We start from the raw sequence: 21,376 nt of genomic DNA, 5'->3' as shown, positions 1-21,376 counted from the left end.
AATCAAGTCTCGTGAAGAATCGTCTTAACATATCACGAAGACAAAAGCAGGAAACTGATGGAAGGACTTCCCTGCCGGTTTGGTGGTTAAGAATCCATCTGCTAATGCAGGGCACTTGGCTTTGGTCCCTGGTCTGGGAGCTAAGATCCCATGTGTCTTGGGGCATCTAAGCCTTTGAGCTGCAACTGCTAAGCCCACACCACAACTACTGAGCTTGTGTACCCTAGACCCTGTGTGTTGCAACAAGAGAAACCACTGCAGTGAGGAACCCACATGCTGCAACTAGAGAGTGGCCCCTACTCACTCCAACTAGAGAAAACTCATGGGCAGCAACAAAGAGCCAGTGCAGTAAAAAACAACAACAACAACAAAAAGGACAACAACTTATGGAGAGGCAGAGGGGTAGCAGGGCAGTGTTGGAACTTGCCTCATTCTGGGGGTTTCTAGGCTGTGTGCAGAGGAAGAGAACTTGAGCTTGCAAGACTTTAAAATCCCACTTTGCCTTGAAATACACTCTCCCAATAGGAGTAGTAATAGCCCCCCTCTGTGGAATGCTCTCCTTGTGCCCAGGGCTCTGCTGAGTGAACTGTGTGCATGATCTCATTTCACATGAATTCTGAGCGTATTGAATAGTATTTACCAACATTTCTTAAAAACTTGTATTTGTCTCCTGACATTCATTCACTCAACAGAGATTTACAGCAGAATCCCCATTGGATTATGATACACTGTACTGTCACCAGGTTTTTCAGGCCTTAAAAAAAAAGACAGTCTATTTTTTCTGTGTTCTCAAGAATGAGTACTTCTTAGAATTGTGTTAAAGTGTAAGTGTATAAGCTGGAGGAGGAAATGGCAACCCACTCCAGTATTCTTGCCTGGAGAATCCCATGGACAGAGGAGCCTGGTGGGCTCCAGTCCTGGGGGGTGCAAAGAGTCAGATGTGACTGAGCGACTGAGCGTGCACATGTTAAGTGTTTGAGAGAGTTCAGCTGTGGTGGTCATATTCCTGAACGTGACAGCTGAGAGAATTGACCCTCACCCTGTGCCTGGTGCTGGTCTAGGCTGTGTACCTGTTACTCAGCCCTTTAATTCTCATATCAGCCTTGTGATATAGTCCCTGTGATTGCCCCCGGATTCACAGATGCGGAAACAGGTGCAGCGCCTTGCCCAGGATCACGTGGCAGCTGAGGGCCAGAGTCAGGTCGGGCTAGAACCATACGCTTTGATCCGCCTGCCTGCTTCCTAGATGTTGCTGTCACAAGGCCAGCTGCTGGTCGGGATTTCTAGCTGGTAGAATTGTAGTAGGAGAAGGAGGAGCAAGGCGCTGATTGTTTTTACCCCAAGTTGCACAACCAAATGTTGTTTCTTTTTAAAACCTATTTTTAATTAAAATTTTTTTATTGGTGTATAGTTAATTTACAATATGGTATTAATTTCAAGTGTACATCAAAGTCAATCAGTTATACATACACCAATATATCTACTCTTTTTAAGATTCTTCTCCCATATAGGCCATTACAGAGTGTTGAGTAGAGTTTTTGGTGCTTGCTATACAGGGGGTCCTTATTAGTCTATGTTATATACAGTAGAAAGCACTGATATTTTACTTAAAATAACCAATACCCACGGCCTCTAAAGGGTGTAACGTAATTCACACTGCACCCTAAATTCTGAGATGATTCGTGTCTGTTGTAAATACTGAAGCGGGCATGTGAAAGTACTGTGCTTGCACTGGGTTCTTTTCTGGCACAAACTGACATATTCAGCTATTATTAATATGCCCCTGTAGTCACTGATTCTTCAGCTCTTTAGAACAGTCTAAATGTCAGAGTGGATAAAAGTAGTGCCATGAAATCACCCTGTTAGGGCATGGAGTGGGTGTGGGCGTGTGGGTGGGGAAAGCGCATGTTCTTAGTTAATGTTAATAGTATCAGTGTTTTGTTCTCAACCCTCTTTGACCTTTAGTCCTATTTTCCTGAGCATTCTGCATATGTGTTTGATCTGCTTCTATGCTTCAGTTACTGTTGAGAATCTGAGCACACAGAGGCAAACCAGGCAAAGTCCCTGCCCTCAGGGAGGTTATAGTTTGGAAAGGAGAGGTGATAGACAAACTTACTGTCAAGTAGCAGTAAGCTACAAAATAAAACTGAGGGAATTACCTGGTAGTCCAGTGTTTAGGACTCTGCTCTCACTGCTGAGAGCCTGGGTTCAATTCCTGGTCTGGGAACTAAGAGCCCACAAGCCACCTGATAAGGCCAAAGAAAAAAAAGAAAAGAAAAACAAAATTGAGAAGGGCAAGGAGCCAGGGAGCAGGTTGGGGCACCATTACCTCTAGAGTGGCGTGGGAAGGAAATCTTTGCAGTGGAGAACTATGACGGCATCTTGGTACCCGGGGGAGAAGTTTAGGCAGAACGGTGCTGGAGTTTAACTCTACAGAAACACAGGGTGATATTCTGTAGCTGGTGCTCTGTATTCGTGGAGTTTGCCTTGGCAGATCAAAAATATTTGAAAAAAAAAATTCTGGCAAGTTCCAAAAAGTAAAACTTGCATTTTCTACATGCTGAAACTCTTTGTCTATCATATACTCTACATTGTAGTCACAACTATTTACATAGTATGTTCATTAGGCCTTATTGTGCTTTTCAGATATTGTGTTTTTATTGCAGGTTTGTGGCGACCTTAAGTTAAGCAAGTCTTTAGGGTGCCATCTTCCCAATGACATTTGCACCCTTTTTGACTCGGTCTCATTTTGATAGTTCTTGTTAAAGTTCAAACTTTTTCACTGTTAATACATTTGTTGTGGCCGTCTGTGACCAGTGATCTTTGATGGCGCTGCGGCAAAGAGATCACGACTCACTGACGGCTCAGGTGATGGTTAGCATTTTATAGCAGTAAAATATTTCTAAATTAAGGTATGTATATTGCTTTTTGAAGATATAAGGCTACTGCACACTCCGTGAACTGGTGGCTCAGATGGTAAAGAATCTGCCTACGATGTGGATGACCCAGGTTTGATCCCTGGGCTGGGAAGATTCCTGGAGAAGGAAATGGCAACCTGCCCAAGTATTCTTGCCTGGAGAATCCCATGGATGGAGGAGCCTGGTGGGCTACAGTCCATGGGGTCACAAAGAGTCGTACATGACTGAGCAACTAACACTTTCACTTCGTATTAAAAACATAGCTGTGTATACTGGGAAATCATGAAATACGTGTGACTTGCTTTGTTGCAACATTCGCTTTGTTACAGTTATCTGGAATTGAGCCTGCAATTCCAGTTTTCTAAGATTGAACCTCTAAAGTCTGTCTGCTTTTATTATGTATTGCAAGTCATCTAGAGATGATTTAAAGTATATAGGAGGATACATATAGGTTATATGCAAGTATTATGCCATTTTTGTGTAAGGGACTTCAGCATCCTTGGATTTTGGTGTCCGTGGCAATCCTTGAACAGTCCCCACTGGATTCTGAGGGACAACTGTATCTCTGGTTTCTGTGCCTTGAGACGAATTGGCTGGAATGTGGTCTTAGCTCCAGGCTGTCTGATAAAGAAAAGTGTGGGTCTCAGAGCTGTTGGGGAGCTGACCTGTTGATTGAATCTTCAGCGGCGCCGGGGGTTGATTGAGCCTCTGTCTCAGGCAGAATGAAGGTGACAGGGCTGGGTTTCCAGTGCAGGGTAGAAGTAAGAACGGGATGGTGTCTGTATAAGGCCATGAACCTCAGAAAGGAATGGGACAGCATGTCACAGCCCCTGTGTGGGGATGGCAGCTCCCAGACGGCAGGAGACAAACCAGAGCCAGAAAGCAGTGGAGGGCGGCCGCCACCGACCAGGGAGTGCAGCGGACACCTAGTGCTTCCTTAAAGTTAGTATCTAAACTGTTTAGTTTGGAAAATTGTGAGCATGTGCAGACGGAGAAATAGAATTAAACTACACATCCTCAGTGCCCGCCTTCAGTGGGCACTGCCGCAGAGGCAGTCCTGTTTCTCCTGAACTCCTCACCACCCCACCCCATTATTTTGACAGAGAGTCCAGTATTATATTGTTTTATCATAACTCTCAAAGAGAATGCTCTTTTGAACTACAATATCCTTGTCAAAGATGGGCTCAATAAAGGATAGAAATGGTATGGACCTGACAGAAGCAGAAGATATTAAGAAGAGGTGGCAAGAAAACACAGAAGAACTGTACAAAAAAGATCTTCATGACCCAGATAATCACGATGGTGTGATCACTCACCTAGAGCCAGACGTCCTGGAATGTGAAGTCAAGTGGGCCTTAGGAAGCATCACTATGAACAAAGCTAGTGGAGGTGATGGAATTCTAGTTAAGCTATTTGAAATCCTGAAAGATGATGCTGTGAAAGTGCTGCACTCAATATGTCAGCAAATTTGGAAAACTCATCAGTGGCCACAGGACTGGAAAAGGTCAGTTTTCATTCCAGTCCCAAAGAAAGGCAATGCCGAAGAATGTTCAAACTACTGCACAATTGCACTCATCTCACACACTAGTAAAGTGACGCTTAAAATTCTCCAAGCCAGGCTTCAGCAATACGTGAACCGTGAACTTCCATATGTTCAAACTGGTTTTAGAAAAGGCAGAGGAACAAGAGATTAAATTGCCAACATCCACTAGATCATCAAAACAGCAAGAGAGTTCCAGAAAAACATCTATTTCTGCTTTACTGACTATGCCAAAACCTTTGACTGTGTGGATCACAATAAACTGTGGAAAATTCTGAAAGAGATGGGAATACCAGACCACCTGACCTGCCTCTTGAGAAACCTGTATGCAGGTCAGGAAGCAAGAGTTAGAACTGGACATGGAACAACAGACTGGTTCCAAATAGGAAAAGGAGTATGTCAAGGCTGTATATTGTCACCCTGCTTATTTAACTTCTATGCAGAGTACATCATGAGAAACGCTGCGCTGGAGGAAGCACAAGCTGGAATCAAGATTGTCAGGAGAAATATCAATAACCTCAGATATGCAGATGACAGCACCCTTATGGCAGAAAGTGAAGAAGAACTAAAGAGCCTCTTGATGAAAGTGAAAGAGGAGAGTGAAAAAGTTGGCTTAAAGCTCAACATTCAGAAAACTAAGGTCATGGCATCCAGTCCCATCAGTTCATGGGAAATAGATGGGGAAACAGTGGAAACAGTGTCAGACTTTATTTTTTTGGGCTCCAAAATCACTTCAGATGGTGATTGCAGCCATGAAATTAAAAGACTTTCCTTGGAAGGAAAGTTATGGTCAATCTAGACAGCACATTAAAAAGCAGAGACATTACTTTGTCAACAAAGGTCCATCTAGTCAAGGCTATGGTTTTTCCAGTGGTCATGTATGGCTGTGAAAGTTGGACTGTGAAGAAAGCTGAGCCCCGAAGAATTGATGCTTTTAAACTGTGGTGTTGGAGAAGACTCTTGAGAGTCCCTTGGACTGCAAGGAGATCCAACCAGTCCATCCTAAAGATCAGTCCTGGGTGTTCATTGGAGGGACTGATGTTGAAGCTGAAACTCTAGTACTTTGGCCACCTCATGCGAAAAACTGACTCATTTGAAAGACCCTGATCCTGGGAAAGATTGAGGACAGGAGGAGAAGTGGATGACAGAGGATGAGATGGTTGGATGGCATCACCAACTCAATGGACATGGGTTTGGGTGAACTCCAGGAGTTGGTGATGGACAGGGAGGCCTGGCGTGCTGCGGTTCATGGAGTCGCAAAGAGTTGGACACGAGTCAGCGACTGAACTGAACTGAATCCTTGTCACACCTAAAAATAAACAGTAGTTCTTTGAGATTACAAAAAATTAGGCCATATTCATTTTTACCCATGAGTATCAGGGGAAAATGTAAATACGCCCCTGAGTATTTGCATTTTGTCTCTCCTATTACCTCCTTCCCGTAACAGTTGGATTTGTTGGAATCTGGATCCAAAGACACTGCATTTGATTGATAAGTTTCTAAGTCCATTTAATATATAGATTTTTCTTCCTCTCTTTCCCTCTTGACTTGAATTCTTGATATTGTTCCATTTGTTAATAGCACTACTACCTGAGTTATCAGTGAGTTATAATAATAAAATGAATAATGATGAGTGTTAAAAAAATGGCATTTAACCCATGTTGACATTATTTAGTGTTTCTTTCTAACTTTATAGTCAGTGATTGCTTGTTTTTAAACCATGAACATCGCATGGCATTATTATGGCTACTTTTGTTACATAACCTTTGATCACTTAGTCAACAAAAAATCTTTGATGCTTTACCAGAATCCAGCCTGAAACTTTTGAGTAAGAAAAGAGAGGTGCCTCAACAAGTGTCCAATGTGGTCTTGAGTAACTGGTAAAAAGTGAATTAAAATTTATTATAGTAAGTGCTAAACAGAAGTACAGGGTGTGGTTGCCTGGAGAGGGGAATAGTGGAGCCTGTGCTTCCTGGGAAGGGCTTTATGAAAGAAGCTGTGTTTGAACCGGAGTTTGTGGGGTAGAACCTTGGGGGTGGGGTTCTTTGTATAGTTTAACAAACTCATACCCGCAAGCACAGTGACAAGGAAGTTTTTTCAGGAGCTAAAATGGATGCTAGTACTTTCTGAGAACTTTGGAAAACTCGTTTTTTTCTTAAAGTTGTTACAAAACAGCAGCATATTAAAAGTCACATATTTAAAAAAAAAAGCATGGAAAATGACAGCTGTGAAATAGAGGTGGACACACTCTGAAATTGGTTCCAAGAGTTTAGCAAAATCTTCATGTCACTTAACCTTTAAAAGTGATTAGTCAGTAGATATGTGAAAAGATGCTCCACATCACTAATTATTAGAGAAAGGCAAATCAAAACTGCAGTGAGGCAACATCTCTTTCTGAGCAGAATGGCCATCATCAGAATAGCTACAAATGAATGTTGGATAGGGTGTGGAGAAAAAGGAACCATCCTGCATGGCTGGTGAGGATGTAAAATGGTGCAGCCAGTATGGAGAGCAATATGATGGTTCCTCAAAAGAATAAAGATAGAGTTACCATATGATCTGGAGATTCTACTCCTGAGCATGTATCTGGACAGAACTATGATTCAGAAAGATATATGAACCCGTATATTCACACAGCACTGTTTGCAGTGGGCAGGACATGGAAGCAACCTAAATGTCCACTGATGGATGAATGGATAAAGAAGATGTGGTGTGTAGACCCCCCCGCCTCCATACACTGGAATATTACTCAGCCATAAAGAAGAACAAAATAATGCCGTTTGTGGCAACATGGATGGAAATAGAGGGTATCATGCTAAGTGAAGTAAGTCAGAAAGAGCCAAATACCGTATGATGTCACTGATGTGTGAAATCTAAAACAGGGCACAAATGAACCAGTGCGTGAAACAGAAGCAGACTCGTGGACACCAGGCTTGTTGTTGCTGAGGGGAGTGGGGGGAGGGATAGGCTGGGAGTTTGGGATTAGCAGATGCAAACTCTTACATATAGACTGCTTAAACAACAAGATCCTACTCTGTAGCGCAGGAACTATATTCAGTATCCTGAGATAAACCATAATGGGAAAGAATATGAAAAAGAATATGTATGTATAACTGAATTACTTTTCTGTTCAGCAGAAATTAACAGTGTAAACCAATTGTACTTCAATTTTTAAAACAGTGATGAGTATTTCCTGAAGTCCTAAATTAAATGATGGTACAGAATAATACTTATATATTTACAATTAAGTCATTAATATAATCTGTGTTTTAGAAGGCAAAGACTGGTGCCACATATTTTTAAAGAAGCTTTCCATCTCCTAAATAAATGTTAAAATATGTTTCCGGGCTTTAAGGGATAAAGACATGAGCCTGGATGCTCAGCCATCAGGAACACATGCTTCTCTGTTTTGAGGCTCCAGGTGTGTGTGATTACACGCCTCATGTATGCCTCAGTGGGCTGGATACATGTATGTAGTTCGGCAAACACTCCGTGTCAAGGGCCATCAAGACAAAGGTGTAGTTCTGAGCCTTGAGTGGTTAGTGCTGCACTGGGGAGATTGCCTAATGTGTGCATTGTGGAAAGTTATTGGGGAATTCGGGGAAGGCACTTTAGAGACGTTGTTTCTTATCTGAGTTGATATATTGGAGTTAGCATGGGAATGAAAGATGGAAATGAAGCCCCAGTTTCGTTTCGTTTCTTTTTTTTTAACATTTACTTATTTGGCTGCACTGGGTCTCAGTTGTGGTATACAGGATCTTTAGTTGCTGCATGTGGGATCTAGTTCCCTGACCAAGGATTGAACCTGGGCGCCCTGCATTGGGAGCGCAGAGTATTAGCCACTGGACCACCAGGGAAATCCTCAGTTTCTTCCTTAAGGGAAAGTGGATTGAATGTGGGGAAGAGGGAAGCTGTGTTTGTATATCCTCCCCCCACCAATGGTGTCCAGCTCTGTAGCTGTTAAAATGAAGTGTTAGAAAGTGTAGAGAATGCCAGTCTAGGAAGTCAGTGGTTCCCTCCATGCGTGAAAGTCAAATTTCTATGAACGGATGTGCCATGTCCTTGAAAAGGCCAATATTGCCCTCTTTCAGGACAGTGTTTCCAAGTGAGTAGTTTTTTCCTGATCACGTTGCCAACTGTTGAGGTGGAGAGCCAAGTCCACGGGATGCCTGTGTCACTTCCGTACATATCCCCTGAGAGAAGTCCTGTGTGGTGTTCCCCTGCCAGAATTCCGGACATGCTCTCCCTGGCGGGGCAGGACATGCCGTACTTATCTGCAGTGGGCAGCTGGCCAGGAATTTAGGGACGTTTAAAATAGTGCTGTTGTGTTGATGATGATCTTTTGAAAGCCCTTCATGTTGTATTTACTTCTCCATGTGAGTCCTGTCATCCTGCCTTTTTAATTTTTTTCCATTGCTGTAAATCGGGGATTTTTCAGTGATGCTGAGTATCTGGGAGTTCTGGTACATCAGGGCAGTTGCACGAGGCCCAGAGGTGCAGGGAAGCTTGGGGGAGGCGGGTGTGTCTGGAGAGAGAAGCGAGAGCTTGCCCAATGGTGTCCAGACGTAGGCGGGCATCTTGTCCCTCAGTTGCACCTTCTCCCTCTTGAGCTGTCTGTGTGTGCACAGAATCTTCAGGCTTTTGAGACCTCTTCCTTTCTGTTTTTTCTTCGGCATGTTTTTCCCCACCACGGATTTTACTTTTGTGAACACACTGGGCCAGGAAACACTTGCTGGGTGATGGACCCTGAGCTTATGTCCTGATAAAGAAAGCACTAGGTTGAGTCCTGAAGACTTTAGTTAATATTGGGTTGGCCAAAAAGTTAGTTTGGGTTTTTCTGTACACTCTTACAGACCCAGTGGACTTTTTGTCTAACCCAGCAGTTTGGATGCTTCCAGGCAAGGCACGATGGGTATTTCCTCAACTCATTCTGACATGCTTCACTGCTTTCTCATCATTCTTATATTGTCTCAAGGATCTTCTGGAAGCATTTGCTTATGTGATTTCTGTATCTTTTGGGGGTTTTGACCCTGATTTTTGTTTCAAACTTTCTATGACAATTTTAAAGTTTCAAAAATGCTTCATGGTGTTATTAAAACAATATATGTGGGTTGTGTGTGTGTTGGTCTCTCAGTCGTGTCTGACTCTCTGTGACCCCACGGGCTGCAGCCTGTCAGGCTCCTCTGTCCATGGAATTTTCCTGGCAAGAATACTAGAGTGGCTTGCCATTTCCTTCTCCAGGAGATCATCCTGAGCCAGGAATCAAACCTGGGTCTTCCGTGTTGCAGGCAGACTCTTTACTGATTGAACCACTAGTGAAGCCCATGCATGTTAATGTGAACTAAGTATCGTTTACCACTGGGAGAAATTTCCGTGACATTCGATCTTTACTACCACTTTAGGTGGTGCTTTTCCAGGCGGGGTCCCTGGACCAGTGGTGGAACTGGGAACTTGCTGGAAACGCAGACTTCTCGGCGCCTCTCCAGACCTACTGAATCAGGAACTCTGGGGTGGGGCATGGCAGGCTGTGTTTTAATAACCCCTCCAGGTTGTTGTGCGGCATTTCTACCTCTGCACCACTGGCCTAGGGTGCTCGAGAAATCTCCACTGGCTTTCTTAGTCTTGGGGCTGGATCTGTCTGAAAGTTTCTGCTGTTGTTGAGTCTCTCAGTTGTGTCCCAGTCTTTGTGACCCTGTGAACTGCAGCAAGCCAGGCTTCCCTGCCCTTCACTGTCTCCTGCAGCTTGCTCAAACTTATGTCCACTGAGTCGGTGGTGCCATCCAACCATCTCATCCTCTGTCACCCCCTTCTCCTCTTGTCTTTGATCTTTCCCTGCATCAGGGTGTTTTCCAGTGAATCGGCTCTTCATATCAGGTGGCCAAAGTATTGGAGTTTCAGCATCAGCCCTTCCAATGAATATTTAGGGCTGATTTCCTTTATGATTAACTGGTTTGATCTCCTTGCTGTCCATGGGACTCTCCAGAGTCTTCTCCAGCACCACAGTCTGAAAGCTGGAGCCACTGTGAATTGCTTTTTGGTGACTTTGTGCCTCTCAGGAGGTTACAGCAGTCTTTATGACCCTAAGTTTTAACTTGTCATTTCCAAAGTATTTTGGACTATATCTAGTTTGCTTTAATGGAACGGATTTCTGCTGTTAGAAATTTTACATATTTATGTATTTGCATCAGGTCTTAGTTGCAGCACGCGAGATCTCTGTTGCGTCTTGTGGAATCTCCTGTTGAGGCACGTGGGCCTCGTAGTTGTGGTGCAGGGGCTTGGTTGCCCCTCGGCATGTGGGATCTAGCTCCCTGAGCAGGGATCTAACTCAAGTCTCCTGTAGTGCAAGGTGGATTCTTAACCACTGGACCACCAGGAAAGTCCCTCTGCTGCTAGGAATTTACAGTGTTCTTTAGTTTGTGTTTAGTAATTGCTTCCGAATTCCTGTAAAGACATTACATGCCATTAGAAATACTGCCTTTCATGTCATCTATTTATATTTTATACAGTATATCAAACCTAATTTAATTAGTTCTGTTACAGATAAATGAATCCCTTGGCAGGCGCAATTCAGGTGGGAAAGAATCCACCTTCAACTTATTTATGAAAACTTTTCTCAGTTCAGTGTAAAACCTGTCAGTGATCTATATTTATGAAGCATTTTTCTCATAACTGACCTTTACAACTTGACAACACTGTTTTTCTGGGAAATCCGCTATAATTCAGCCACATGCAGATGTCATGGTGAACCTTGTTCTTCAGGAATGCACCTTTTGAGAGCTGGATTTTTTTCTGACCTAGAATCCTATAGAGCCGGGGTCCCCAACTTCCGGATCTAATGCTGCTGATCTGAGGTGGAACTGATATCACAATCAAAGCAGAAACAAAGTGTACAATAAATGTAATGCGCTTGAACCATTCTGATACCACCACTGCGACCTGTGTGTGGACATCCCCCGTGGGTGGCCTGGGCTCCTCCCTGGCCCTCTCGCGTGAGGCCTGGCCTCCTGACTCAGTGTTCTCAGTGCTGGTGACTCAGGGTCATCCGTGGCCTTGCAGCCCTGTCATCGTCAGATGCTACTTCCCTTGAAACTTGCGGTTCCTGAATTTCAGCTGTTTGGGCTTCTCCTCTGCTTTGGAGGAATCAGCCAGCTCTTGGGATGAACCAGTTAGTACTGACGTGAAGGAGTAAAAAGCAGGCCTTGACCCTTCCACCTGCCCCCGCCTCCCACAGACACACACAGACACACACACAGACACACACACTCACTACACACATTGTCCCCCAGCAGGGCCAGAATGTAACCGGCCTGCTCAGTCAGCCGTCTCATCCACATTAGTGGGAATCCGTTCAGCTGCGGCCACAGTTTCCTGAGGCAAAGACTCTCATTCAGGTCCTGTTGTGTAGCGCTTCAGCAGTATGGCTTTGGCTCCTAAAACAGAGACGAGGGAGAGCTTAGGGGAAGCTTGGGTGTAATCCCATCATTCCAAAAAAGGAAAGGAACAGGAACTGGAAGAGGTGGAATGATTTGACTTGGGCTCCCTGGTGGCTCCGACGGTTAAGAATCCGCCTGCAATGCCGCAGGCTCAGGTTCGATCCCTGAGTCAGGAAGGTTCCCTTGGAGAAGGGAATGGCAACCCACTCCAGTATTCTTGCCTGGAGAATTCCATGGAATGATTTGACTTATATCACAAAGTAAGTTGGTGACAGAGATACAAAGAGAATCTTTATCCTGTCTTCTGGTAGTCCAGTGACAGTATTCCTTGCCTTTCGCTCCTCATGAGATTGAATACCCCCACCTCCACCTTTGAATATGGGTCAGATGTATGTGCCTTCTTACAGCTGCTGCCCCTCCCCAGGCAGCGGTCAGGAAGAAACATGAATTTGTTACCTGGCCTGGACAATAGTAACCTCTCACTAGTTTAGTCAACAGACCACTTAAGGACCACTGAAGGAAGAAATATAAATTCTGCGGGTGGTTGGAACACCATTGAGGCCTTCTGGGTGGGACAGGGAAGTGCCAGTATTATTACCTAAAGATCAGGTGCCATCATTTTCAAAGAAAATCCGAGTACCACAATGGAGCATTCCTTAAAGAAATGATTCAGCTGTGGGACTCTTGATGGCACAGAAGGAAAACATATACGTGGGGAAAACCAGATATTGGTGACTGAGCTGAAACTGACTGAGAAGAGTTGGACTCTGAAGAAGCTTTAGAAATATCTGTGATATATTCTGCCTATTGTTGTTTTAAAAATGTATGCCCAGGAAGGGAACATGAGGGTCTTCCCTGTGGTTCAGTGCTTAAGACTTCCATGTAGAATGTGTAGGTTCGACCCGTGGTTGGGGAACTAAGATACCATGTGCCTCACGGCCAAAAAGCAAAAACATAAAACAGAAGTAATATTACAACAAACTGAACAGAGACTTTAAAAATGGGCCACATCAAAAAAAAAAAGATGTATGATAAAAATGTATTTGACTCCCAAAGATCATTTTCAGTAAATATGAAAGTTCTTAGAGTTGATAGTGAATGATGTTACTGGCAGCATTTCTTTTAATAGTATAGGAAAATATGGAGTGTCTTCGTTTTAGTGGCTTGTTAGATTTAATGAAACACAGTAGTACCGTTGTGGTGGGGACTGTTAGAGGCCCAGGGGAGAAGTGGAAGGAATATGGAATTGGGAGCAGAGGCAGACTTGATCTCCTGTTGCAGGAAGTGGAATCACCACTGGGCCTCATTGCTGCGAGGTTCCATCGCTGCATTAGTGTGGAGACCACGGTTCCCACATCTGCCCCCAGCCTGTGAATGAGCAGAGCAGAGGTACGAAAGCAGGCTCGTTCCTGGGGACTGGAGTCCTCCGGCAGGCAGCCATGGCTCGAGCAGTCCCTGATGGCCTAGTCCAACTTTCTCTAGGACTGCACTGCAGTCTAACCCCACGGGCACCCGCCCCACGTTCCTTCCTTCCTTGTCTCCTTTCCCTGGGGCCAGACGTTCATGGACATCTAATGACTTCCGGCCTCCCCTGGCTCCTCCCCACTTTTCTCTCATAGACGTTTCTCAAATACCTTGTCCTTCTAATCCAGTCTTGGTGTCTGCTTTTTAGAGGACCTGGTCTAATGCTGTTCTGAAGGAGAGAGAATGTGTCCATATGTTGCAAGAAGGGGGGCCCCCTCCAGGACCTTAGAATGGGTTCTTGTTTAACACTCAGAAGTAAATTATTCCAGACACCCATACTGGCAAAGCAAGAGACTTTATTGGCAAGGGGCACCTGGGTGGAGAGCAGCAGGGTCAAGGAACCCAGAAGGATGGCTCTGCCACGTGGCTCCCAGTCTTGGGGTTTTTAGTGATGGGGTTAGTTTCCAAGTTGTCTCCAGTCAATCATTCTGACTCATCAGTCAGGCAAGATGGGTTCCAAACAGGAGGATTCTGGGAGGACGTGTGGACTAGCATCTCCTGTGTCTTTTTACCTTTCCTGAACTCTTCCAGTTGGTGGGGGCTTGTTAGTTCCATGTTCCTTACCAGGAACTCCTGTTGCAAATGGTCACTATGGTGCTTGGCCAGGCTGAGCGGTTTCAGTCAGTGTTTCCCTTAACACATATGGGAAACTCAACTTGGGCATTCATGGCGCCTTTATCACCAGCAGCAGGCAATTGATCCATAAATGCTGTTCTTTATATTATATAATTTTGTGAGAGACTCCTGCTTCGTAAAACAAACACGTTTGAATGCCATTATGAGCTGGGCAGAGTTCTAGCACCTGAGGATACAGAGAGAACCTAGGCCCTATTCCAGGATGAGGTGCTTAGCTCGTGGCTACGCAGCAGAGAATGAGTTATCAGGGGCCCTGCTGCCCCAGGCCTCACAGAAGGGGTGGACAGCTCGCCTCTTTGTCATTGGTCAAAAGTGTAGGTGTTCTTTTCTGAATAGTTCTCCTTTCTACCTCTGTCTGTCTCTCATATTTTCTTTATTCAGCAATTTATTGTCTCCTTGTTCATGACGTCCCATTTCTAGCTATGCCACTGAGTTATACTGTTTACCTCAGAAATTAACTTTTTCTTATTTACAGTTAAAAAAATCCCTCTAATTTTCTCAAGATACTTTTACAGCTTTGTGACAGGTTTAACTTTCACTCCTGTGGCATTTTATTCCTCCTCATGATGTTCTGCCCAAGTATTTATTTTGTCTAAAAAATAGAAGCCAGGTTTTCGTGGTCCCTCAGGCACAGAGGGAATGAGGCTCAAGGTTAAACATCCACACATCCCTATTAGGTTGTGCTAAGTCGTGTCCTGCCCTTTGAGACCCCGGGGGCTACAGCCCGCCAGGCTCCTCTATCCATGGAATTTTCCAGGCAGGGATACTGGAGCGGGTTGCCATTTCCTCCTCCAGGGGCTCTTCCAGACCCAGGGATCGAACACGCATCTCCTGTTTATCCTGCTTTGCAGGCGAATTTTTTACTGCTACACGACCGGGGTAGCCCCTTACTAGGTAAAACCCAATAGGAGAAGGCAGTGGCACCCCACTCCAGTACTCTTGCCTGGAAAATCCCATGGGTGGAGGAGCCTTGGTGGGCTGAAGTCCATGGGGTCGCTAAGAGTCGGACACGACTGAGCGACTTCACTTTTCACTTTGATGCATTGGAGAAGGAAATGGCAACCCACTCCAGTGTTCTTGCCTGGAGAATTCCAGGGATGGGGGAGCCTGGTGGGCTGCTGTCTATGGGGTCGCACAGAGTCAGACACGACTGAAGCGACTTAGCGGCAGCAGCAGCAATAGCTTTTGTTAGAAGATTCTTGATTTTTCCCAGGTATAAAAAGCAAACAAAAAATAAACACTGAAAAACCTTTCCTGGTGGGCTCTGTTTGACTTAAATAATTGAATAAAATTGGTGCTTTTATTTTGATTAATGCCCTTCAAAATTGATGCTTCCCTCCCCCCACCCCCAAGCAGTCCCCAAACAAACCCTAAGATATTTGTTTTTAGAAAATAGGCATTAAGTGCATCTTAAAATTTTGTCAAAGTCACTCAGTTGTGTCCAACTCTTTGCGACCCCATGGACTATGCAGTCCAAGGTAGTCTCTAGGCAAGAATACTGGAGTGAGTAGCCTTTCCCTTCTCCAGGGAATCTTCCCAACCCCGGGATTGAAACCAGGTCTCCCCCATTGCAGGCGTATTCTGTACTAACTGAGCTATCAGGGAAGCCCTTTTCGAGGGTGAGGTGGCCAAACATCAGGGGCACTAACTCAGAGCAGAAGTGGTCAGACCTTGAGCTCAAATCCTCTAGCTTTGTTAGGTTTCAAGCTGTTGAGAATTAGGACTGAAAGTTGAAGAACTTTTATTCCTGAATTGTCTGAATAAAAGCACAAGCGTGGTAACTAAAGTCATGCATTTGGAATATATATATCAATATTTTACAAATTATGGTCCCTAGGTTTTTAAGTGAAATTGCCATGGTCTGAAAGAATCAGACATTGAAGGAACCATCGCCTATTAATTGGCTTCTCATTTTCAGGTGCAAACCCTGCAGAATTAATGTGCAGACCCTCTGCACCTATGTCCCAATTAGAGCTTATTTTACAGGTCCATTAAAATGCTCTCCAATTCTTAGCTGGTGAGTTTGAGCTATTACCACTAGAAAATTTAATTTCATATTTTTCCATTAATTCTTTTCTCTGACCAGGAGGGATTAACTTAGCTTGTACTGTGCTTAGAAATAAAATTACATCCAAGGATTTATTTATTTTGAAGTTAAAATTGTTTCTAGCATGATATACTCTTCCTCTTTTTACTTAATGGTATTAAGTAGGCAGAGAGCAAGTAATGTCCTGTGTAGTTGAGAATACACAGGCAACAAAAGAAAATTGTTTTTCCTGTGGTCTAAAAACAGAACTAGATAGCATATAAAAAAGCAGAGACATTACTTTGCCAACAAAGGTCCGTCTAGTCAAGGCTATGGTTTTTCCAGTAGTCACGTATGGATGTGAGAGTTGGACTATAAAGAAAGCTGAGCGCCTAAGAATTGATGCTTTTGAACTGTGGTGTTGGAGAAGACTCTTGAGAGTCCCTTGGCCTGCAAGGAGATTCAACCAGTCCATCCTAAAGGAGATCAGTCCTGGGTGTTCATTGGAAGGACTGATGTTGAAGCTGAAACTCCAATACTTTGGCCACCCCATGCGAAGAGCTGCCTCATTGAAAAGACCCTGATGCTGGGAGGGATTGGGGGCAAGAAGAGAAGGGGACAACAGTGGATGAGATGGTTGGATAGCATCACCGACTCAATGCACATGAGTTTGGGTGAACTCCAGGAATTGGTGATGGACAGGGAGGCCTGGTGTGCTGTGATTCATGGGGTCGCAAAGAGTCAGACGTGACTGAGCAACTGAACTGAAAAACAGAGCCTAAGTGAGGAAATGCTGGCCTAGTATTTGTCTCTGTGGCAGGACTCTTTCAGCAAAACCAGCTGTGAAACTGTCATTTTTTGCCAACATTATAGCCTTAAAAAAAAAAGGGAAGGAGGACTTTAGTGTTCATTTAAAATTTCCCTTTAAGATTTGAGCCTTGATTGATAGGGGGAAGGTATAGTTCAGAGGGAGAAAGAGCTAGCAAAGGAGCATGTGGATGGGGAGTAATCTAATTAAAAGAGAATTGGTTTAATCAGGAGAAAAATCTTGTTTCGGAACATGGAGAAGGATAGCACTGAAAGCAGTTAGACAAGACGGTTTCAGGTTCTGAACTTTAAAAAAAATATTAGTCTAGATGCTCACTTTGGTGGTCTAGCTTTTCTGAACAGAAAGGAGGTTCGCTGTTTATTTGGCTGCCTTGGGTCTTAGCAATGGCACACGGGGTCTTCATTGCATCACGAGCGATCTTCCGTTGCAGCACGTGGACTCTATAGTTGTGGCGTTCGGGCTGAGTGGTTGTGCTGGGCAGCCCTTAGTTGTCCATGACCTGTGGGGTCTTGGTTCTCTTCGTTCCCTGACCAGGGATTGAACCCGCATCCCCTGCATTGCAAGTAGACCACCAGAAAGGGAGTTTATTAAAGAATAGTGCTAGCTTGCAGTATCTTTTTGGGAACTGGGAATAATGCCGAGGGTTGTACCGCAGAGTTGGGCTTGAAGAGTGCCGCTGTTTCCACCACGTGTGCACCAGCAAATCCACTCCCCCTGGTGGCTGTTGGTGGAACTGCTGTGCCTGGGAGGGAGGAGTTGCTCCCACCACCAGGACTTGGTTTCTAAAGTACTGTTGCTCAGATGCTCAGTCGTGTCTGACTCTTTGCAACCCCATGGACTGTAGCCCGCCAGGCTCCTTTGTCCATGGAATTCTCCAGGCAAGAATACTGGAGTGGGTTGCCATTTCTTCCTTCAGGGGATCTTCCCAACCCAGGGATCGTACGAGTTTCCAAATCAAATTCTTGAGTGGGGGTCACTGACTAGTGGAACTCTGGACAGGTGCCAGGACCTCAGGCAAGATAGCAGGGAAAGCAAGTGTCTGTCATTTTGGGTTTTGTCCTATTTGGGAGGAGAATTTCTCAAACGTAGAAGGGAGGTTTCAAGTATCCAGTAGCCAAAAAGACAGATATCCGCTACCTATATGTTTATGCCTGATGGTAATGCAATACCATTTTCCCATGAAAAGATTATACCAGAAATTTTTGGATAGCTGAAACTTCCTTACTTTTAAGTATGCATGTATGTGTCTGCCAGATAATCAGATATGTATTATCATGATTTAGTTGATTAAATGTGTGTCTGTATTTAAAAATTAAATTACCAGTGTATACTTTACGAATATTTCCCATATTTCATGAAGTTATTCCAGCTCTTGACACCTTTGCCATTCATGTGATTATGGCATTCTAAATGCCATAATGATGCATTCTAAATTTTTCAGCACAGCTTTCCTTGTGGCCACATCAGTCTGAGTTCTTTGAGATACAGACTTCTTTAAAATGTCTTTCTGATGCTTTCACTGGAAATTTTATCTCAAGCTACAAGTACCGCCTTATAGCATGTTTGGATAGTCTCACTTTAAAAAATTATTCCTGAGATGTATTTTCATGGCTTTCTGTTTTTAAAAATTTACTTTATTGAGGTGTAGGTGATTTACAATGTTGTGTTAATTTCTGCTTTACAGCAGAGTCATTCAGTTATGCATGTATGTACATTCATGACTTTCTTAATATAATCAATCACTTAGCTTGTTCTTCTAGAGTGGTTTTTATGAAATTACTGAGCATCTCCTGAATGATAAATAAATCTCTTCAATTTCTTAGCTTCCCCTTGTGTTTGTAAGTCAAACCTCTTTGTGATCTCTATGCAGCTGAAACTAGGGGTGTTCAGGGCTATTTTAGGCTAAGAGTCTTGAAACAATTCTGTGTTCATCAAAACTTTGGAAAGTGCACTCCTTCAGGAGGCTAAGAATTCTTATATAGGGCTAAGTCTCTTTTTTCCGGAGGGGAAGTTTGAGAAGCATAGTCCTTATGTTCAGATATATATGAGAGTTCCTTGACACCTTTTCTCAAGGTTCTGTTCAAGGAAAAATAATATGTCTTTGCCAAAAGATTTCTCTGCCGCTCTTCTTGACCCTGGAGTTGGAAAATTGAGTTTTTGCTTCAGTCTAATGAAATGGAAGTCTCTGGAAGGTCATGGGAGAAAAATAGTGGAAATTCTCCCTTGCTCTCAGATTATGCATTCCTCTGGGGTCAAGAACACTTGGAATCCAGGCTTAAAATAACGAGAGCCATGGGGAATGGTCATAATTCCTTCTGTTTCATTAGAATCAGTCTGTCCTTGTTAGAGTTGAGTGATTAGGAAGGCAGGGCGTGGTGAGTCTACTGGCTGATTCATTATTTGAGCTGGACTGAGACTTAAAAAAAAAAAAAAAATTACCAAAGATATCCTGGGATGCAGTTCTGCCTTTGTTGCCTTTTTACTGAATATGGGTTTCTGGTCGTAAATCCTCTTCTCTTTAGAGTGTACATCAGAACTTTGCCTTGAGAGGGATAGTTAGGGAGTTTGGGATAGATATGTACACGCTGCTCTATGTGAAATGGATAACCAACAAGGACTTACTGTTTAGCACATGAAGCTCTGCTCAGTGTTATGTGGTAGCCCAGACGGGAAGGGAGTTTGGGGGAGAATGGATACATGTGTATGTATGGCTGGGTCCCTTTGCTGTTTGCCTGAGGCTGTCACAACATTGTTAATTGGCGATACTCCAATAGAAAATAAAAGGTTAAAAAAAAAATAAACTTCACCTTTGGTGTCATACGTGAGGGAAATTTAAAGAGTGGCAGTGGATCTTCCCCCGTAGAGCCTGATCTCTCCGGGTCAGCTAGTATTGGCAAGAGAGTCTCAGCTCTGGCTTAAACTGCAGAGGCAGATAAAGATGCCACCCTCTCATTCCTTTTTGAAAATGCTGATTTATTTGGCTGTGCTGGGTCTTAGTTGCAGCATGGGGGCTCTTTAGTCGTTGCATGTGCACTGTTAGCTGTGGCATATAGGATCTCCTTCTCTGACCAGAGATGGAGCCCCGGCTCCCACCCTGCACCAGGAGCCCACACTCTCAGCTCGGACCACCAGCGAAGTCCCATCTTCCCTTTCCTTTTTAGACGTTTAAGCTCTCAGATCCAAATGGCTTACAAAAAGGGATTTCAGGCTTAACTAGTGAGAAATAATTTAACCCTCCGCACTGTTACCTAGTAATCTGGCTCTCCTACTTTGGATTGTGGGGTTTTGATGGAGTCTGTGGTTTGTCACCCTAACACAACATTGAGATGTGGTGTGCGGTGCTGCCTCCAGCATCTCATGCTGAATCCCAGTTGATAGACATGGGGAGGACCTCAGAGGTCTCTTGGCAGAATCTGTGGTAGTGTCTTAGGTCATGGGCCGGCTTGCTTCAGTGAGTACTTGTTGATGGGGAAGGAACCTGGGTGTCACACTACCTTGTTGGATCCATCGTAGTTCGTATTGAGTTCTTCTTGGGGGCGAACACGAATCTGCCCTATAGCTTTTCCTCGTTAGACCTGGTTTTGTCCTCTTCAAGCATATCAAAATTATTTTTCCTTCTCTCGTATTGTACCCTTTTAAATATTTGAAACAGCCTACATCTTGTTCCCTCGAAATGTTCTTTTTCTCCCTAATCACATTAAACACAGTTTCTTTTTTAACCTGTTTTTCTAAACATTTTTTAGCCTGCTCATCTCAGATTCCTACTATGCGCCCATTAGAGAATGTCTCTCTCTCCTTTTTTTAAATTTATTTTTTAATTGAAGGATAATTGCTTTACAGAATTTTGTTTTCTGTCAAACCTCAACATGAATCAGCCAGGTATACATATATCCCCTCCCTTTTGAACCTCCCTCCTACCTCCCTCCCCATCCCACCCCTTTAGGTTGATACAGAGCCCCTGTTTGAATTTCCTGAGACATACAGCAAATCTATTTTAGGAGAATGTCTCTCTTCAAATGTGAACCTGCTGTTGAGATAGCTTCTGATCTTACAAGACACAATTGAATGATTATCTTATTTGGATTTGACCAATATATGTAATCTATATATGTGTTCGTTATCTTCTAGGGCACTTTATGACAGCCTCAGTTCATGCTGAACTTTTAGTTCACTCAAACTTTCAGGAGCCACAGCCCCTGTTAAAGTCCACTATTAAATTTACATGAGCTGTTGTTAAGACACCTTTTACACTTGAGCATTTGGCTTTCAAGATTGCCTGCTTGGTTGCTTATCTCAGGCAAATACTGCCGCAGCACGTTTGGGTCCTTTTTAACTTGAGAGCTTCTTGAGCTGTGATTTCCTTATCCAACATTCAACCTTCCCTCCCAACTTTGGTGCCCTGCAAGTATGACAAATGGATATTTTAAAAAAATATATAATCAGTTAAGAGTAAGAAGAACACCTTACGCT

General features: G+C 43.8%; 1 protein-coding gene across 2 annotated transcripts in view; it reads left to right on the top strand.

Moving 5' to 3' along the window:
- Positions 1 to 21,376, top strand: part of ARHGAP10 (Rho GTPase activating protein 10) — a 373,246-nt gene that overhangs the window by 93,795 nt on the left and 258,075 nt on the right. The gene's annotated exons all lie outside the window — the stretch shown is intronic.

This window comes from Ovis canadensis, chromosome 17 (assembly GCF_042477335.2).
Source record: "Ovis canadensis isolate MfBH-ARS-UI-01 breed Bighorn chromosome 17, ARS-UI_OviCan_v2, whole genome shotgun sequence".
NCBI lineage: Eukaryota > Metazoa > Chordata > Mammalia > Artiodactyla > Bovidae > Ovis > Ovis canadensis.
Note: the sequence above shows the minus strand (reverse complement) of the source record. Positions and strands in the feature narration are given on the sequence as shown.